The 18,465-nt window shown below is 44.7% G+C and overlaps 1 long non-coding RNA gene across 1 annotated transcript in view; it reads right to left on the bottom strand.

The window, feature by feature from the left end:
- Positions 1–1,072: 1,072 nt before the first annotated feature.
- LOC115470921 overlaps positions 1,073–18,465 on the bottom strand; it is a 79,444-nt gene continuing 62,051 nt past the window's right edge. Inside the window, exons 2-4 of the long non-coding RNA XR_003942259.1 lie at positions 6,409–6,637; positions 1,729–1,913; positions 1,073–1,562 (exon numbers count right to left, since the gene is read on the bottom strand). This is a non-coding gene — a long non-coding RNA (uncharacterized LOC115470921). The remainder of the gene's footprint in view (positions 1,563–1,728; positions 1,914–6,408; positions 6,638–18,465) is intronic.

The raw sequence follows: 18,465 nt of genomic DNA, 5'->3' as shown, positions 1-18,465 counted from the left end.
TCTAGCCAGTCAAATCACTTGTTTGGAGCCAACTGCTCATGTTCAGTGACACTTAACTGGTTAGTGCGGCTTTTTTTGGGGGGGGGGAGGCAGAATCAGCACTTGGCCGGTTAAGTGCCAATATTCAGCACTTTATTGGCCAAAGTAACCACATAAATAGGACTTAGGAGCCCTTTTACTAAGGTATGTAGGCGCCTATGCAAGTCAGGGGCGTAGCCAGACCTCACAGTGGAAGGGGGCCAGAGCCTGAGATTGAGGCACATTTTGAGTGCCGCCCCCCCCACCGCCACGCCTTGACTCACCTCACCTCGCCTTCTCACCCCCCTGCCGCCTCGCTTCCTCGCCCCCCCATTACCAACTCGCCTTGCCTCCTCACCGCTTCCCCTCACAAACAAATACCTTTGCTGGTGGGGGTCCCCAACCCCTGCCAGCCGAAGCCTTCTTCAGCACCGGTCTCCGGTGCAGCCACGTTCGCTGGCTGCCCCCTGCTCGTCTTTCTTCTTGCTCCTCCTGCGCACGCTGACGCTGAGCGTGTCAGCATCAGCGTGCACAGGAGGAGCAAAAAGAAAGAAGAGTAGAGGGCAGGCAGCGAACGCGGCTGCGCCGGAGACCGGTGCTGAAGAAGGCTTCGGCTGGCGGGGGTTGGGGACCCCCACCAGCCAAATCAGGGTCCCGGATGAAATTTACAGGGGCCCAGGCCCCCATGGCCCCCTGTAGCTACGCCCCTGACGCAAGTACAACGCACATCAAATTGGAACTACCACCTGGGCAGTAATTCCATTTTTGATGTGCATTCAAAACACGTGGTAGAAATTTTCTACCGCGTGGCGCTTACCTGGTGGTAATCGGCAGGGTACGCGTGCTGATGATTACCACCCGGTTAATGCACGAGACCTTACTGCTAAGGCGGTAAGGTTTCATGCTGAAAACGGACGCATGCTGGTTTTAATTTTGCCGCACGTCCATTTTCGGCCACAAAAAAAAAGGCCTCTCTTTGCAGGCACACTGAAAAATGGACCTGCGTGCATCCAAACCACCCACCCACACAAGCACAGGCCATTTTTCAGCGTGCCTTAGTAAAAGGCCCCCTTAACTGGCTATGGTATAGCCAGCTCCATAAACCCTGAAATTCATTGCTGGTGTCCAGACATGGTCTGGTATTGAATTTCTGACCCTAACACCGGCGGTGGTTGGCAGACACTGAGTGCTGCTTGCTAAATATTGATCCCATTATTTTCAGTTAGGAATCGAGCATGTAAGATTACCATTAAATGATAGATAAGCAGGCAGGCAGATAAATAGCTGGTGCATTTCCTATTTATAAGATCTCAAGAATAATAGACACAATCAGGTAATAGATCAGAGGGTATCCCTTGAACCTTCGTATTCTGGCATCACTAAAGGTAGGATAAAACTGCAGGTACTACAGGTGGGTAAACACTGCCTGTTATTCCACCGCAGCAGAACATATCGAAGTAGATCCAAAGAAGCACATGTGGCTTTTCCGGATGATTCTGTGCTTCATCAGCGTAATGTAAGAGAAGGCAGAAGGGAACCCAGACCTAAGGAGAAGGCAGAATGGTGTTTACATTGGCCCACAATAAATATGTTAACAAAAAAAAAAAGCTGGAAAAATGGCAGGCATGCCTGATTTTGACAGAAACCATGTTTGAGTTTAGTACAGTGAAGAAATTGTTCAAGAGCAATTCATCCTTGAGAACATATTACCCTCTAACACATCCAAGGTCAGCGAAAGCTTGGCTCATCTGAAGCATGAGTGCTGCCTGGAAAAACGAGACAACCCCTGCTGGCTGATTCCACTTCATCACACTTCCTTTCTGAAGAAGCCTTCTAATTGTGTTTTGTGTGCTACGTTAATTAGCTCACACGGCATTGTTCTCCTTTAGGCCATTCTGTTAGAAACATATCCACATGCAAATAGTAACATTTTAATGGGTATCTACAAATCATGTAATGCATATCAGTACCCAAAAAGAAAATATTCCACACGTTACAAAATGACTGAATTAACGGGGAAAAGCCTCAAAGAGCTCCAAGATCAAAGATTGGTCTCACGGAGCTTGAACAGATCAAATGATCTTCTCTTCATTATAGGTGAAAACCCCAAATATGCACTCGTTCTGCAGCCCCTCCTTACCTCTCTACCCTCACCTCCCCTTATGTTCCTACCCATAACCTCCGCTCTCAAGACAAATCCCTCCTCTCAGTACCCTTCTCCACCACTGCCAACTCCAGGCTCCGCCCTTTCTGCCTCGCCTCACCCCATGCTTGGAATAAACTCCCTGAGCCCATACGCCAGGCCCCCTCCCTGCCCATCTTCAAGTCCTTGCTCAAAGCCCACCTCTTCAATGTCGCCTTCGGCACCTAACTACTACACCTCTATTCAGGAAATCTAGACTGCCCCAACTTGACATTTCGTCCTTTAGATTGTAAGCTCCTTCGAGCAGGGACTGTCCTTCTTTGTTAAACTGTACAGCGCTGCGTAACTCTAGTAGCGCTCTAGAAATGTTAAGTAGTAGTAGTTTTAAAACTGCAATATTTGGGGTTTTTGCCTATGATGACGAGAAGATCATTTGATCTGTTCAAGCTCCGTGAGACCAATCTTTGATCTTGGAGCTCTTTGAGGCGTTAATTCAGTCATTTTGTAACGTGTGGAATATTTTGTTTTTGAATATTGTTATACATCCATACCACCAATTTGGTTAATTTAATGCCTATCAGTACCACCAGGGCTGGATTAGCCTATTCCTGCTGACATGGAGCCAGGTGGCAGCCTTCCCATGTAGTATGACAGAGGGGACAGTTGAGACCTCCTCATCAAAACAATAACTTCCATTGACATATTACCAATGACAGTACTGTTCCCTCTCAAAATTAAAAAAAAAAAAAAGAATGCTTATTCTCTCTGTATTCCCCAACTTATAAATATTCACAGGTATGCAGGACTGGCTTTAGATCTGGGTAACCGTCACTGGTTCCAGCTTTTGACAGCTACAGGAGCATTGCCACCACTGGGTTTAAAAAAAAAAGGTTTGGACAATTCCTGAGGTAAAGTCCATAAACTGTTATTAACATAGTAACATAGTAGATGACGGCAGAAAAAGACCTGCACGGTCCATCCAGACAAACTCATATGTGCTACTTTTTGTGTATACCCTATCTTGATTTGTACCTGTCCTCTTCAGGGCACAGACCGTACAAGTCTGCCCAGCACTATCCCCGCCTCCCAACCACCAGCCCCGCCTCCCACCACCGGCTCTGGCACAGACCGTATAAGTCTGCCCAGCACTATCCCCGCCTCCCAACCACCAGTCCCGCCTCCCTCCACCGGCTCTGGCACAGACCGTATAAGTCTGCCCAGCACTATCCCCGCCTCCCAACCACCAGTCCCGCCTCCCTCCACCGGCTCTGGCACAGACCGTATAAGTCTGCCCAGCACTATCCCCGCCTCCCAACCACCAGCCCCGCCTCCCATCACCGGCTCTGCCACCCAATCTCGGCTAAGCTCCTGAGGATCCATTCCTTCTGAACACGATACCTTTATGTTTATCCCACGCATGTTTGAATTCCGTTACCATTTTCATCTCCACCACCTCCCGCGGGAGGGCATTCCAAGTATCCAGCACTCTCTCCATGAAAAAATACTTCCTGACATTTTTCTTGAGTCTGCCCCCCTTCAATCTCATTTCATGTTCTCTCGTTCTACCGCCTTCGCATCTCCGGAAAAGGTTTGTTTGCGGATTAATACCGTTTGGCAGCGGTGCTTCAGTTGGAAGAGGTTAGGGACCCCCACCAGCCAAGGTATGTGCTGCAGCAGCTACGGTCGGTTGGTGGGTCAGTGGGGGGCGGCAGGGCAACAGTGGGGGGGGGGGGGGGGGCAGGAAGGCGGCGGTGGGGGCGTGGCGGGGAGGCGGACCAAAATGTGCCCCTCACTTTGGATTCTGGCCCCCTCCCACCTCGAGGTCTGGCTACGGCCCTGATTTGCACGCAGTGCTGTTGGGTGAACCTGGATCCAGTTGGCAACCTTAACAAAGAGAAAGATTCAGGTCAATGTGTGCACTAGCTGAAAGGGTCCCATGAGCAGCAACCCATAAATTGTGCCTATCTGAGTGCATGTAACGTTACAGAATACTAACACATCTGTGATTTTCACTACTAATTGGCAATTACGTGCAAAACTGCTAGGCGATTGCTACACTACGATGCACTTCTCTGTTCCGACAGCGGATGTTTATACCTTATAGGAAAGGTTTTTTGTAACAAACTATCGACTTTACACAATCAGCTATACGTCATAAGACTCCTGAAGAAGGCGCGAACTAGCGCCAAAACACAGCTGTGTTGAGCCGTTGTCACTTCGCTTGCAATAAAGAATTGTTTCTTTATAGACGTCTCCTCCGGTTTTTAGAAGAGCCTACCTTTCCTACTGCTTGCTTCTGCAACCTTTTACGTAGGAACCAGTGTACCTCCACCCAATTGGGGGCACTATCCTACAACATAAGCTGCAAAATCGCTTGGTGCATAAGTGCGAGGGGGACATGGATGCTTCTCTAAGCTATGTGCATAATTTATAGAATAAGTTATGCACACTTCAAAGCACGATTATCAGGGCTTTTTTTGAGGGGGTCCTAAAAGGAATATTAAAATTGATGTTTGGGATTTTAAATATGAATAGGGTTGGTTTAATACTTTTATCCTTATTCCTTTTAGGGGACCTCCTTGATGGGGCATTTGCGAAACGCGTGCTGTGTTTGTAGCCCTTATTGCCGACTACATATGAAGTTTGAATTAAAGATTGGACTTTATGATTACGAAACTGATGACGGTTCAGATGAATCACGAGCCTGTGGTGTTCGTGTGAAACAAGTGAACACTGAGGTTTGGATAATTCAGTTAGTGATTTCATTGACTGCTCTAGGTAGCTCCTCAGTACCTCTCCGCTCTCATCTCTCCCTACAGTCCTCCCCGGGAACTCCATTCACTGGTAAATCTCTCTTATCTGCACCCTTCTCCTCCACCGCTAACTCCAGACTCTGTTCCTTTTATCTTGCTTCACCATATGCCTGGAATAGACTTCCTGAGCCGGTATGTCAAGCTCCATCTCTGGTCGTCTTCAAATCTAAACTAAAAGCCCACCTTTTTGATGCTGCTTTTAACTCCTAACCCTTATTCACTTGTTCAAAACCCTTATTTTATCATCCTCACTTTAATATTCCCTTATCTTTTGTTTGTCCTGTTTGTCTGTCCTAATTAGATTGTAAGGTCTGTCGAGCAGGGACTGTCTCTTCATCTTCAAGTGTACGGTGCTTTGTATGTCTAGTAGCGCTATATAAATGATAAGTAGTAGTAGTATTTGGGATTCTGGAATCTTAGTACTCTTTGGGATTCTGCACAGAATCTTGCTACTCTTTGAGATTCCGGAATCTTGCTACTCTTTGTCCTTATCCCTTATTTGTCCTGTTTGTCTGACCTAATTAGATTGTAAGCTCTGTCGAGCAGGGACTGTCTCTTCATGTTCAAGTGTACAGCGCTGCGTACGTCTAGTAGCACTATAGAAATGATAAGTAGAAGTAGTGTTTGGGATTCTGGAATCTTGCTACTCTTTGGGATTCTGCACAGAATGTTGCTATTCTTTGGGATTCTGGAATCTTGCTACTCTTTGGGATTCTGGAATCTTGCTACTCTTTGGGATTCCGGGATCTTGCTACTCTTTGTCCTTATCCCTTATGTGTCCTGTTTGTCTGTCCTGATTAGATTGTAAGCTCTGTCGAGCAGGGACTGCCTCTTCATGTTCAAGTGTACAGCGCTGCGTACGTCTAGTAGCGCTATAGAAATGATAAGTAGTAGTGGTACTGAGTACCGGCACCTTTTCCATTGTCTACTTAAACTGACCTATAGAACCCAAGTTTTAATGAACGAGTTCAGTCTCTACACACCAATTCTGCCTTGCCATAGATTCTGTGACTGGTTGCAGGGAGCCTGGCCATTGTGGGGTGGGTCCCTCAGTGATCTCTCCACCCCTGAAGGGTGGACTAGCATTTGAGTACCGGCACCTTTTTTTGCTAGAAAAAACACTGATTATCCACCAACAATTACAACTGCCTTTGACTTGACGTAACCTCTGGTGCCAATCCCAGTTTAAGCTAGCATTCTATAACAGAATCTTGGTGCCAAGAAGCCATTATAGATTTGGCACCAAACTCATGGCATCGGGGCAGCTAAATCTTGGCACCAATTGATAAAATTGGCATCATAGTTTTTTTATTTTAGAAAGTCCTCGTTTCAGCCAGAGAGTCATTCTCCTTAATCCCTCATTGTTTATTTGTTCATCTAAAATGAAATCAAATTAAAATTAAGGCATCACCTACTTACCTTATGGCACTTTACCTGTAGGTTTGTAAAATCGAGCAGTGACAGCTAAAAGTGGCACCAATACCACGTGGAAGCTGCTGGGTTCATGCCATTCGTTTTTTCAACATGCATATTTGCAAAATGGCCGTTCCCTCTTCACATTCCACAAATACATGTGCATCCCTGCAGGTGGTATCCAAAAACGCTCTGTATCAGCAGACTGACCGTGTCCCAACTTGGACATCTAAAGTCCAGTCTCCGTGTTCTGTGTAAAATTATAAAAATAATAGTTATTATTTACAATGCCCATCAAGCTAAACACATAACTGCTTAGGGAATATCCGATAGATGACAGATGTAAGAATGAAAAAAAAAAAACCAGCCTTATGATTACATCTCATTTCAAAGGGTTAAATAGAGGGGATGTAGAAGGGATTTGTAAGTGTACAAATCGTGGGGGTTTCATAGATGCTCAGAGATATGATATTTTGCAGAGATTTAGAGCAGCGGGTTAATAGAGTTGTTAGGAGCTTGGGAAGTGGATTGCTGTAGGGTTCTGATATGTAGATTTTTATTATAAGTATGTAAATTGCCTTGGGTTTGTTGATAAAGGGGAGTCATAAATTTGATTAAATAAATAAATCCTCTACAGGTTTGAGTTGCCTCTGAAAGAGCGTCTTGTGCAAGGGAAGTATGTTTGGTCACCAGCCATATCATTCCTGGTACAATAGACTTACTTAAGAGATTCAGGAGATTTCCAGATAAGGCAAATCCTGATGCTATTCTGAAATAATTTGTGGGTGGAGGGGAGAGAGGGAGGGGGGGGGGCAGGAGGATATGTGTCATAACAGAATCACCCGTACTGCTGTGCTGATAATCCAGGTGTTTTCAATCTCAACCCATTCTAGACCCCGATTTAGGGCAACTGGAAGCAGGAGAAATAGGAAAGATCAGTATTTGCTTTCTTTCTTTAAATTAACCAGTATAATTACCCATCCTAGACCACACATTTCTGTGGTATTTCACCAAGACATGGCCATCTAAGTGCTTTGGGGCTTGGATGAGCCAACTTTCAATACGGCCAAGTCAGTCTGTGGCTGGATTAATCTTATTTTGTCTGAGCTCGGAGCTTCCAAAGAAGGTTTTTCTTCTCTCTGCTTGCAGCTTTGTAGCCTCTGAGAGGTAACTTAGGAAAGACACATCTGTCTTACATGAGATAACAATGTACAGCTTCTGAGAAGGGATTAAGGGCCCTCTTTACTAAGGTGTGTTAGCGTTTTTAGTGTGCTTACACTTAGTGCACAGGAGGGGGCGACCCTGAAACTCGGAGGGAGGGAGGGAGGGAGAGGATAACCCTGGAACTCTGAGGGAGGGGATGACCCTGGCACTCAAAGAGAGGGAGGGAGGGAGGGACGACCCTGGAACTGGGAGGGAGGGAGGGAGGGGGGCCCCTGGCACACACTCTCATTCTCACACACACACACACACACACTCTCACAGACACACTCACACCCAGTCTCACTGTCTCTCTGTCACACACACACACTGGCACATTCACTCACTCTCTCTCACAGAGTCACTCTCACACACACTCTCTCAAACATACACACTCCGAGCAAAACCTTGCTAGCCCCCATTTCATTTGTGTCAGAAATGGGCCTTTTTTACTAGTAAGTACATGTGTTGCCATACTGGGACAGACCAAAGGTCCATCAAGCCCAGCATCCTGTTTCCAACAGTGGCCAATCCAGGTCACAAATACCTGGCAAGACCCCCAAAAAGTACAAAACATTTTATGCTGCTATTCCCAGAAATAAGCAGTGGATTTTCCCCCAAATCCATTTTAATAATGGCCTATGGAATTTTCCTTTAGGAAGCCATCCAAGCCTTTTTTAAACCTCTCTAAGCTAACCACCTTTACCACATTCTCTGGCAATGAATTCCAGAGTTTAATTACACATTGAGTGACGATGTGTAATTAAACTCTGGAATTCATTGCCAGAGTACGTGGTAAAGGCTGTTAGCTTAGCGGGGTTTTTAAAAGGTTTGGACGGCTTCCTATAGGGATATTGTAGGCACGTACATGGTTAATGCACATACATGGTTATTGTGCATTAAAAATGTTAACGCGCCTATAACGCTGCTTAGTAAACATGGCCCTTAATCTTTTCATCTCCGAGTATTAGATCCAGATTGTAAAAATATGCCCATTTCATATCAAGATACAATATTATACCAGTGATAGGTTGATTTACATTGAGTTCCGGACACCATGAGGCCGATTTTCAGACAGCGGGAGTTCGACTGGTTAACTCCAACAGTCAGTGCTGACAGTCGATATTAAATGCCAGGCCATTTCCAGTGACTGGCATTGAATATCTGATTTAACGTTCAGCGCTGGCCGCTTAAAGTCATACCAGCCAAAGGTATTCCAGGGCTTCATGCAATCAAACATGGCTGCCAAACTTGACCAATCTGACTTTAAAAATCAGTGGATAGCCAGTTATATCGCCTGAGACCGCACCTACGGAAAGATATAAACAGGATGGAGTCGGTCCAGAGGGCGGCTACGAAATTAGTAAGCGGTCTTGAATGCAAAAATTATAGGGACAGGGTTATGAACCTCAACATGTATATGCTGGAAGACAGGAGGGAGAGAGGAGACATGATAGAAACGTTTAAATATCTCAAGGGCATTTATGTACAGGAAGAGAGCCTTTTTCAAATGAAGGAGAGCTCTGGAATGAGGGGACATATGACAAAGTTAAGAGGGAATAGGCTAACCTAAGGAAGGATTATTTCACAGAAAGGGTGGTGGAGGCGTGGAATGGCCTCTCAGTGGAGGTGGTGGAGTCGAGGACTGTTCCAGAGTTTAAAAAGGCATGGGATAAGCATGTGGGATCGCTTAGGAACAGGAAGAATTAGGGGTTACAGAGGATGGGCAGACCGGATGGGTCATATGGCCTTTATCTGCCGTCATGTTTCTATTCCACCAATGCCTAAGAGCCAACCTCATCAGTGATGTCACAATGGCTCAATTGTCCTATTCTTGGCTTACTTTCCCCACTTAGTGTGAAGAGTGTCAGTCTCTGGTAACCAGAGCTGATATTGTGATGTCATAATGCCTCATTCCACCAATGCCCAAGAGCCAACCTCATCAGTGATGTCACAATGGCTCAATTGTCCTATTCTTGGCTTACTTTCCCCTCTTAGTGTGAAGAGTTTCAGTCTCTGGTAACCAGAGCTCATATTGTGATGTCATAATGGGAATAGGCTTAGGAATAACCTAAGGAAGTATTATTTCACAGAAAGGGTGGTGGAGGCGTGGAATGGCCTCCCGGTGGAGGTGGTGGAGTTGAGGACTGTTCCAGAATGTAAAAAGGCATGGGATAAGCATGTGGGATCGCTTAGGAACAGGAAGAATTAGGGGTTACAGAGGATGGGCAGACTGGATGGGTCATATGGCCTTTATCTGCCGTCATGTTTCTATATAACTGGCTATTCACTATCTGCTGACCGGCAATATTCAGCGATACACTTTGAATGGGCTTCGTCAGCATCGCCGCACAGGAGCCGCTAAACGCCCTGATAAAAGAGGCCCTTTGTACAGTGTTTTTCAGTATTGTGGTCTTTGCAGATCTGTAGAACGAATACCTGCCAAAAGTGAGCTACAATAATCTCTGTTAGGTATTATCATGGAGAGAGCCATTATTCTTAATGTTTCAGGGGAAAATAATGATCTCACTGAATGAATCATATATGCCAAGATTCTATTATTTATTTATTTATTATTACATTTATATCCCACATTTTCCCACTGATCGCAGGCTCAAAGTGGCTTACATAAATCTGTAATAAGGCTACAGTGCAAGAAAAAACAGTTATACAAATTGATACTAAGATATAAAATAACAATTAAACAGCAATAGGCAAGAGATAATAACAGGTAATTAGTGTCCTTGAATCTTATTAATGGTAAGAGTTAATTCAAATTAAGTTTAACCTGGGGAATAAGCCTTCTTATTATAGAAAGGAGCTAAGCACACAGCATTGGGGCACCTGGATTGAGACCCCAATTAATAGAATTGCACCCAAATTAAACAATCCCCCCCCCCAAAAAAAAATTAATCTTTCCAGTTCTTTTTAGAAGTAAGATTTTTCATAATACTTTTCTATTTGGATGGTCCTTATTGGTGGTGGCACCTATTCCCAGCTCTTTAAGTCAATGAAAGAGCAAATAGAATGTTGGGAAATATTAGGAAAGGAATGGAAAACAAAAATGGGGATGTTATAATGCCTTTGAATTTCTCCATGGTGCGCCTGCACCTGAAATAATGTAGTTCTGGTCACCGCTTCTCAAAAGAGATATAGTGGAAATAGAAGAGGTACAGAGAAGGGTGACGAAAATGATAAAGGGGATGGGACAACCTACCTGTGAGGAAAGACAGTCACTAACTACTACTACTACTACTATTAAACATTTCTATAGCGCTACTAGACTTACGCAGCGCTGTACAAATCAACATGAAAAGACAGTCCCTGCTCAACAGAGCTTACAATCTAAATTGGACAGACGAACAGACAGCTAGGGGTGGGGAAATTGCAGTGGTAGGGGTGATAAGTGAGGGTGTTGAGTAAGAGAGTCATGGTTAGGAGTCCAAAGCAGTAGCAAAGAGGTGGGCTTTAAGCCTAGACTTGAAGACAGCCAGAGACTGAGCCTGACCTACTGGCTCAGGGAGTCTATTCCAGACATAGGGAGCAGGGAGATAGAAGGAACGGAGCCGGGAGCAGTGGGGGAGAAGGGGGACGACAGGAGACATTTACCCAGCGAACGGAGTTCACAGGGAGGAGTGTAGGGAGAGATGAGAGCGGAAAGGTACTGAGGAGCTGCGGAGTGGATGCACTTGTAGGTCAAAAGGAGAAGTTTGAACCGTATGCGGAAGTGGATAGGGAGCCAGTGAAGCGACTTGAGGAGAGGGCTAACGTGAGTATAGTGACTCTGGCGGAATATAAGACACGCAGCAGAGTTTTGGACAGTTTGAAGAGGAGATAGATGGCTGAGCGGGAGACCAGCGAGAAGCAAATTGCAGTAGTCTAGGCGAGAGGTGATAAGGGTGTGGGTAAGGGTTTTGGTAGCGTCCACTTCACTGGCTTCTGATCAGGTACCGCATACAGTTCAAGCTTCTCCTACTAACCTACAAATACACTCAATCTACAGCCCCTCCTTACCTCTATACCCTCATCTCCCCTTACGTTCCTACCCATAACCTCCGCTCTCAAGACAAATCCCTCCGTTCAGTACCCTTCTCCACCACCGCCAACTCCAGGCTCCGCCCTTTCTGCCTCGCCTCACCCCATGCTTGGAATAAACTCCCTGAGCCCATACGCCAAGCCCCCTTCCTGCCCATCTTCAAATCCTTGCTCAAAGCCCACCTCTTCAATGTCGCCTTCGGCACCTAACCACTACACCTCTATTCAGGAAATCTTGACTGCCCCAACTTGACATTTCGTCCTTTAGATGATAAGCTCCTTCAAGCAGGGACTGTCCTTTGTTAAACTGTACAGCGCTGTGTAACCCTAGTAGCACTCTAGAAATGTTAAGTAGTAGTAGTAGTAGTAGTAGTAAGTGGCTAGGGCTGTTCAGCTTGGAGAAAAGACGGCTGAGGGGAGCTATGATAGAGGTTTATAAAATAATGAGTAGGGTGGAACGGATGGATGTGAATTGCTTGTTCATTCTTTCCAAAAAATATTAGGACTAGGGAGGCAAGCAATGAAGCTGCTAAGTAGTAAATTTAAAACAAAATGGAGAAAATATTTCTTCACTCAGCACACAATTACATTCTGAAATACGTTGCCAGAGAATGTGATAAAAGCAGTTAGCTTAGCATGATTTTAAAAAAGATTTGGATAATTTCCTACTAGAAAAGTACTTAAGCCATTATTAAGATGGGCTTGGGAAAATCCACTGCTTATTTCTAGGACAAACAGAATAAAATCTGTTTTACTCTTCTGGAATCTTTCCAGGTTCTTGTGACCTAGATCGGCCGCTGTTGTACCCAGGACACTGGGCTTGATGGACCTTCGGTCTGTCCCAGTATGGCAACACCAGTGGAGGAGTAGCCTAGGGGTTAATGCAGTGGACTTTGATCCTCGGGAAGTGGGTTCAATTCCCACTGCAGCTCCTTGTGACTGTGGGCAAATCACTTAACCCTCCATTGCCCCAGGTACAAAATAAGTACCTGAATATATGTAAACCGCTTTGAATGTAGTTGCAAAAACCTCAGAAAAGCAGCATATCAAGTCCCATTTCCCTTTCCCTATTTGAGATTCTAGATGGAATGTTGCTACTATTGAGATTCTGTTGCTACTATTTGAGATTCTACATGGAATGTTAATGTTGCTATTTCACTAGCAACATTCCATGTAGAAGCCTGCCCTTGCAGATCAGCAACGCAGGCTTCTGTTTCTGTGAGTCTGACGTCCTGCACGTAAATTCAGTGTGCGTATTCCAAATCCGAAGTCAGAATTGTTGTAACACCTCAGGAAATTTTGTTATGCCCAAATGAATTAAGCACTTGGAAAGCATTGAATAATTTTTTACAGAACGAGTTTTACTCCAACAATTACCTGATCCACATCAAAGTTTTCGTAGTAAACAGTATATGAACAAGTAATGGAATAACAAAATTTCAAAAAAAGTCTCGTATTCCAGTTTAAAAGTCTTACTTCAGCAAGGCCCAGTACTGTTAAAAGTGCTTCAGGCATCTGCTTTTGCATTTGTGACCGGTCGTATAGTCCCCCATCGTGTTGGGATTCCAGCGGCCTTGAGATCTGTTCTCCATTGTAGAAATGTCTTTATGGAACCTCTCAAGAAACAAAACAGCGGAGATGACAAAAATCAAAAAATCATAAAATATGTATTTAAAAAATAAATCCATCAAGATCAAAAATTACATAAAAAAGACAACACTTTGGATGTAAAAATGAAGAATCAACTTTATTAGCCAAGCGGTAGCAGGGAGAAAGGGACTCGACACAGCTGTGTTTCGGCCGTACTGGCCTGCGTCAGGAGTCTTCTCTGCCGTATGTTGTTTATTAATTCTATCCAAATGTGAAAACAATATGTGTGTCTTACCAATAAATTCAAGCTATAGCGCTCAATTGTACTCGAAACAGAGTCGAGCGGAGAAAATCGGAGCAGCGTCTCTGATCTATGCAATCAAGGCCCAGTACTGTTAAAAGTGCTTCAGGCATCTGCTTTTGCGTTTGTGACCGGTCATATAGTCCCCCATCATGTTGGGATTCCAGCGACCTTGAGATCTGTTCTCCATTGTAGAAATGTCTTTATGGAACCTCTCTCTATGTTCGTCACTTACGTGTCCCAAATTGGGTGGGAAAAAGTCAAAGATGGGAATGTAAGAAATGCATTTTCAACGACATTCGGCAGCCAAGTTGTTCATATGCTTTAAGCATGTTGTCTACTAGTTCAGCATAGTTTTCAGCTCGTCTGTTCCCAAGGAAGTTCTGCACTTCTAGCACAAATGCATCCCAAGCATTAATATTATAAGTGAATAAGCTTTGCATGTATAACTTAAAATCTAGACATGTCAGGCAATCGGCGGGTTCAATTTAGTATAAATCACACGTTTTTCTCTCAGTAGCAAAATCATTGTTGCGTTTTGAATCACTTGTTTTCTAGCTCGGGTTCTACAGTTTTCACCAATATTTATTTATTTATTTATTTATTACCCATTTTATATACCACCAACTTGATACTGGACAGGCGACATAGCGGTTTACACAACACTAAGATAATATCGAATGCTGATGAAGTGGGGGAAGGACAAGGGAGGGGAGGAAAAACAAAGCTGCAGCCTGTTTCATACCAAGCAAGTTTCCATGGTCTCGGATATTTCCTTATCAATTTTTGATGTTATAATTATGTTTTGTTTCTTTGTGAGGGAGAAAAAGGGGGTAATTAGTCTCCTATCCCTGTTAATAATTTTAATTGCCCCATTTCTGTAAAAAAAAAAAAAAAGGTATTTCTATTGTTTCTGTACTGTAAAGCTATTATTGTGCATTTCAGCCCATTTTATAAAACTTTCAAAAGGGTAAATACCCACAGCGACCAAAACCTGAAATTAAAAAAAATTTAAAAAAAGGCTGGTGAGGATCACAGAAGTGGCCTTGTGTGAAACTTCAGCCCATGTCGTCTATCTGTGGAAACCTGCTCTTTAGGTTGTGTGCTCCGTGACAGGAGGCTTACGTGTCACTTTTGAAAGACAATAATTTGAATCTCCTAAGCGAAACAACCACCACTTTACTGCTAAATATACATTATAATAATCCGGTGGCATTTTTTGCTACAGCACGGTAGTTAAGGGAATATTTGACCTTAGCTTTAATTGCAGGATGACACACAGGGCTGCTGCATATGAAACTTGGCTTCCCTTCTTCTGGAACCCCAGCTGAAGAAACTCTTTGAAGGATGGCACAGGAGGTGGAATCAAAATTATTTTATTTATTTAGGTTTTGCTCACCCCTTTTTCAGTAGTAGCTCAAGGTGAGTTACATTCAGGTACTCTGGATATTTCTCTGTTGCAGGAGGGCTCACAATCTAAGTTTGTACCTGAGGCAATGGAGGCTTAAGTGACTTGCCCAAGATCACAAGGAGCAGAAGCAAGATTTGAACCGACCACCTCTGGATTGCAAGACCAGTACTCTAACCACTAGGCCACTCCTCCACTGGCAGCATTCCCTCTAGAATCTCAAATAGTAGCAACATTCCAGAATCTCAAAAAGTGGCAACATTCCATGTAGAATCTTCAATAGTAGCAACATTCCATATATTTATTTAGATTTTGCTCACACCTTTTTCAGTAGTTGCTCAAGGGGAGTTACATTCAGGTACTCTGGATATTTCTCTGTCCCAGGAGGGCTCACAATCTAAGTTTGTACCTGAGGCAATGGAGGGTTAAGTGACTTGCCCAAGATCACAAGGAGCAGCAGCGGGATTTCAACCAACCACCTCTGGATTGCAAGTCCGGTGCTCTAACCAATAGGCCACTCCTCCACTCCAATTAGTGAGGTTTCCAAACATGTAAACGGGAGATAGATAGATAGATAAGACACTTGTTTTTCAATAGGCCTAGAGCTCTGCAGTATGGTTACTCATACAAGGTTCTGTCATTTATGTGCATTCAATCTGCAGCTCCTCAGTACCTCTCCACTCTCATCTCTCCCTACATTCCTCCCCGGGATCTCTGTTCACTGGGTAAATCTCTCTTATCTGCACCCTTCTCCTGCACCACTAACTCCAGACTCCGTTCCTTTTTCCTTGCTGCACCATATGCCTGGAATAGACTTCCTGAGCCGGTCCGTCAAGCTCCATCTCTGGCCTTCTTCAAATCTAAGCTAAAAGCCCACCTTTTTGATGCAGCTTTTAACTCCTAACCCTTATTCACTTGTTCAGAACCCTTATTTTATCATCCTCACTTTAATATTCCCTTATCTCTTGTTTGTCCTGTTTGTCTGTCCTAATTAGATTGTAAGCTCTGTTGAGCAGGGACTGTCTCTTCATGTTCAAGTGTACAGCACTGCGTACATCTAGTAGCGCTTTAGAAATGATAAGTAGTAGTAGTATTCACGTATAGTAGTTTTTCACATATAGCAGCACAAATTGAGGGCCCCTATTTACTGAGCCGCATAAGTGTCTACACGCGCCCAACACGTGCCAAAATGGACTTACCGCCCGACTACCATGTGGCTTTTGCTGTAATTTTAATTTTTGGCACCCGTCCGCTATGCATGTCTGAAAAATATTTTTTATTTTCTGGCACGCATAGCGGACATGCGTCAAGTGGCATCTGACACGCGAAGGTCATTACCGCACAAATTCTTTACTGCCAGGTCTCTGGCTGGCGGTAAGGTCTGAGACCCAAAATGGACGCATGGCAATTTAGACTTTGCTGCCGCACGTCCATTTTCTGGGAAAAAGAGGCCTTTTTTACAGGCACACTGAAAAATAATTCTGCGCACGCCCATAACCCGCGCCTACACCATTGCAGGCCACTTTTTTACCGCGATTTAGTAAAAAGGCCCCTGAGGAAGGAGGGGTTTTTGGCATGGGCATAGACTAGGGGGCGAGGGGGGCAGTGCCCCCCAAACGATCACGACTTACCGGAAGTTGCTTCGGTGAACTGGCGGGCGGGGTGCCAGTAGTAAAAGCAACAAACAGGCACGCTCGTCTCCGTCTGCTTCCCTGTCCTCTCAGCGTCCCGCCCGAAAGGAAATGATATCAGAGGAAGGCGGGACACAGAGAGGGCAGGGAAGCGGACGGAGACGAGCATGCCTGCTTGCTGCTTTTACAACCTCTGCTCGCTCGGCAGCCCGCCCGTTCGCCGCTGGAGTGGAAATGCTGGCTCCTGTCTAGTCCACGGTAAGGAAGGAAGCCATTTGGTAAGTCTCTGCTTCCACTCCCCCATGCAGCTGTCGCCGTTCACTCAAACACAGCAAACAAACCTGTGAGCTGCTGCATCCATGTTGTCATTGCTGCGAAGGGGGAGGGGGGAGACGCTGGATAGAATGGGGAAGGGGATTGGATAGAAACAAGAAAGTGGGTGGGTAAATACTACTGAAGAGGAAGAGGGAGTGCTGGGTAAGGAAGGAAGGAAGGAAGGAAGGAAGAGCTGGCTTGATATTCCCCCCCAAAATCCAGCTCTTTTTCCCTTCCTTCCATATTAGCATATTCATTTGCATATATATAATTATAGACCAAAAGCCATGGGCGTAGTTTGACTGTTTCATTTGGGGGGGGGGCAAAGGATGGGGTGGAGCATATTCATTTGTATATATATATATATATATATATATATATATATATATATATATATATATATATATATACACACACACACACACACACACACAATATGTATACATATTGTATACAATATATACAAATGAATATGCTCCACCCCATCCTTTGCCCCCCCCCCCCCAAATGAAACAGTCAAACTACCCCATGGTTTTTGGTCTATGATTATTTCAATCACAAGAGGGATTTGCTGATACCGAATTCACTATAATAGTGACATGTCCCTGTGATTTATGAGACCTTTTCCTCCTACCTGAATATCCTCCCATATATGTAGAATTGAATACTGCAGTCTACTTGTATTGTTTGAACGTATCAGTAGACGATTGAGGCTGATTTGTGATTTATTAAAACATAAGGAGAGCAATGAATGAGGTTGCAAAGCCTGAATGACTTGCACCATTCCTTTTAAATTTCGGCAAGGCAGTGTGAACAGAAGATACGGTTGTTTCGCTTCTTCTTTAATAACTGTGGAGCACCAGCAGATTTCCTGACACCTCTAATCTGACTGAAGGAAAGGGCACTTTCTAGCAGCCCCCGGGTTACCTTTGAACTTGCTTGGAGTGCGGTGAAAGCAAAAACCTTTTGTTTTCTAGAGGGTGAAAACCCTGGAAACGTTTCTGACTGCAGCCCCCTGGCTAGCCCGAGCCCCTCTTTCCTTCAGCCCTGGCTTCCCTCTGGGGAAACATGTGAAACCACCTTCCCCCCCCCCCCCCCCCCCCCCCAGACTAAACAATATCCTGAACTTCGAAAGGAGAAAGTCACTGTCACCGCTTGGGGCGAGCCGATGAAGGGGAACTGGCCCAGGGAAGCCCCACCTGCTTAAAGAGCTATTTTAAAGAGCCAGGCGAGTGCTGACAGACAAATTGGCAGGGTTGATACGAGCCATCGGGGCTGTGTGGGCTGAAGCTGTTGGCTTGACATAAATGTGACATCGCTTTTATCCAGTTTTGCTTCATACAGCTGGGAGAGCTGAGCCTTAAAAACTCGGGAAGTACCCTACAGCGACTCTAGAAGGAGGCGATGGGCCCAGTGGACCCCTCCCCTCCCCTCCCCCAAAAATGTGCATCAATCTATCTCATTGAAATGTGATTTCAGAATAATTTAAACTCCAGGTGTCTTTTTTTTTTTTCTTTAACCCTGCACTGAAGTAGGTCAGACCTAAGATTTTTTTTTTTTCGGAGGGAACAAAAACTGTTTTATTAACAACCTAGAGA

The sequence above is a fragment of the Microcaecilia unicolor genome, chromosome 5 (genome assembly GCF_901765095.1).
Source record: "Microcaecilia unicolor chromosome 5, aMicUni1.1, whole genome shotgun sequence".
In the NCBI taxonomy this organism is placed as follows: domain Eukaryota; kingdom Metazoa; phylum Chordata; class Amphibia; order Gymnophiona; family Siphonopidae; genus Microcaecilia; species Microcaecilia unicolor.
The sequence above is the reverse complement of the archived record's forward strand: the minus strand, read 5'-3'. Positions and strand labels throughout refer to the sequence as shown.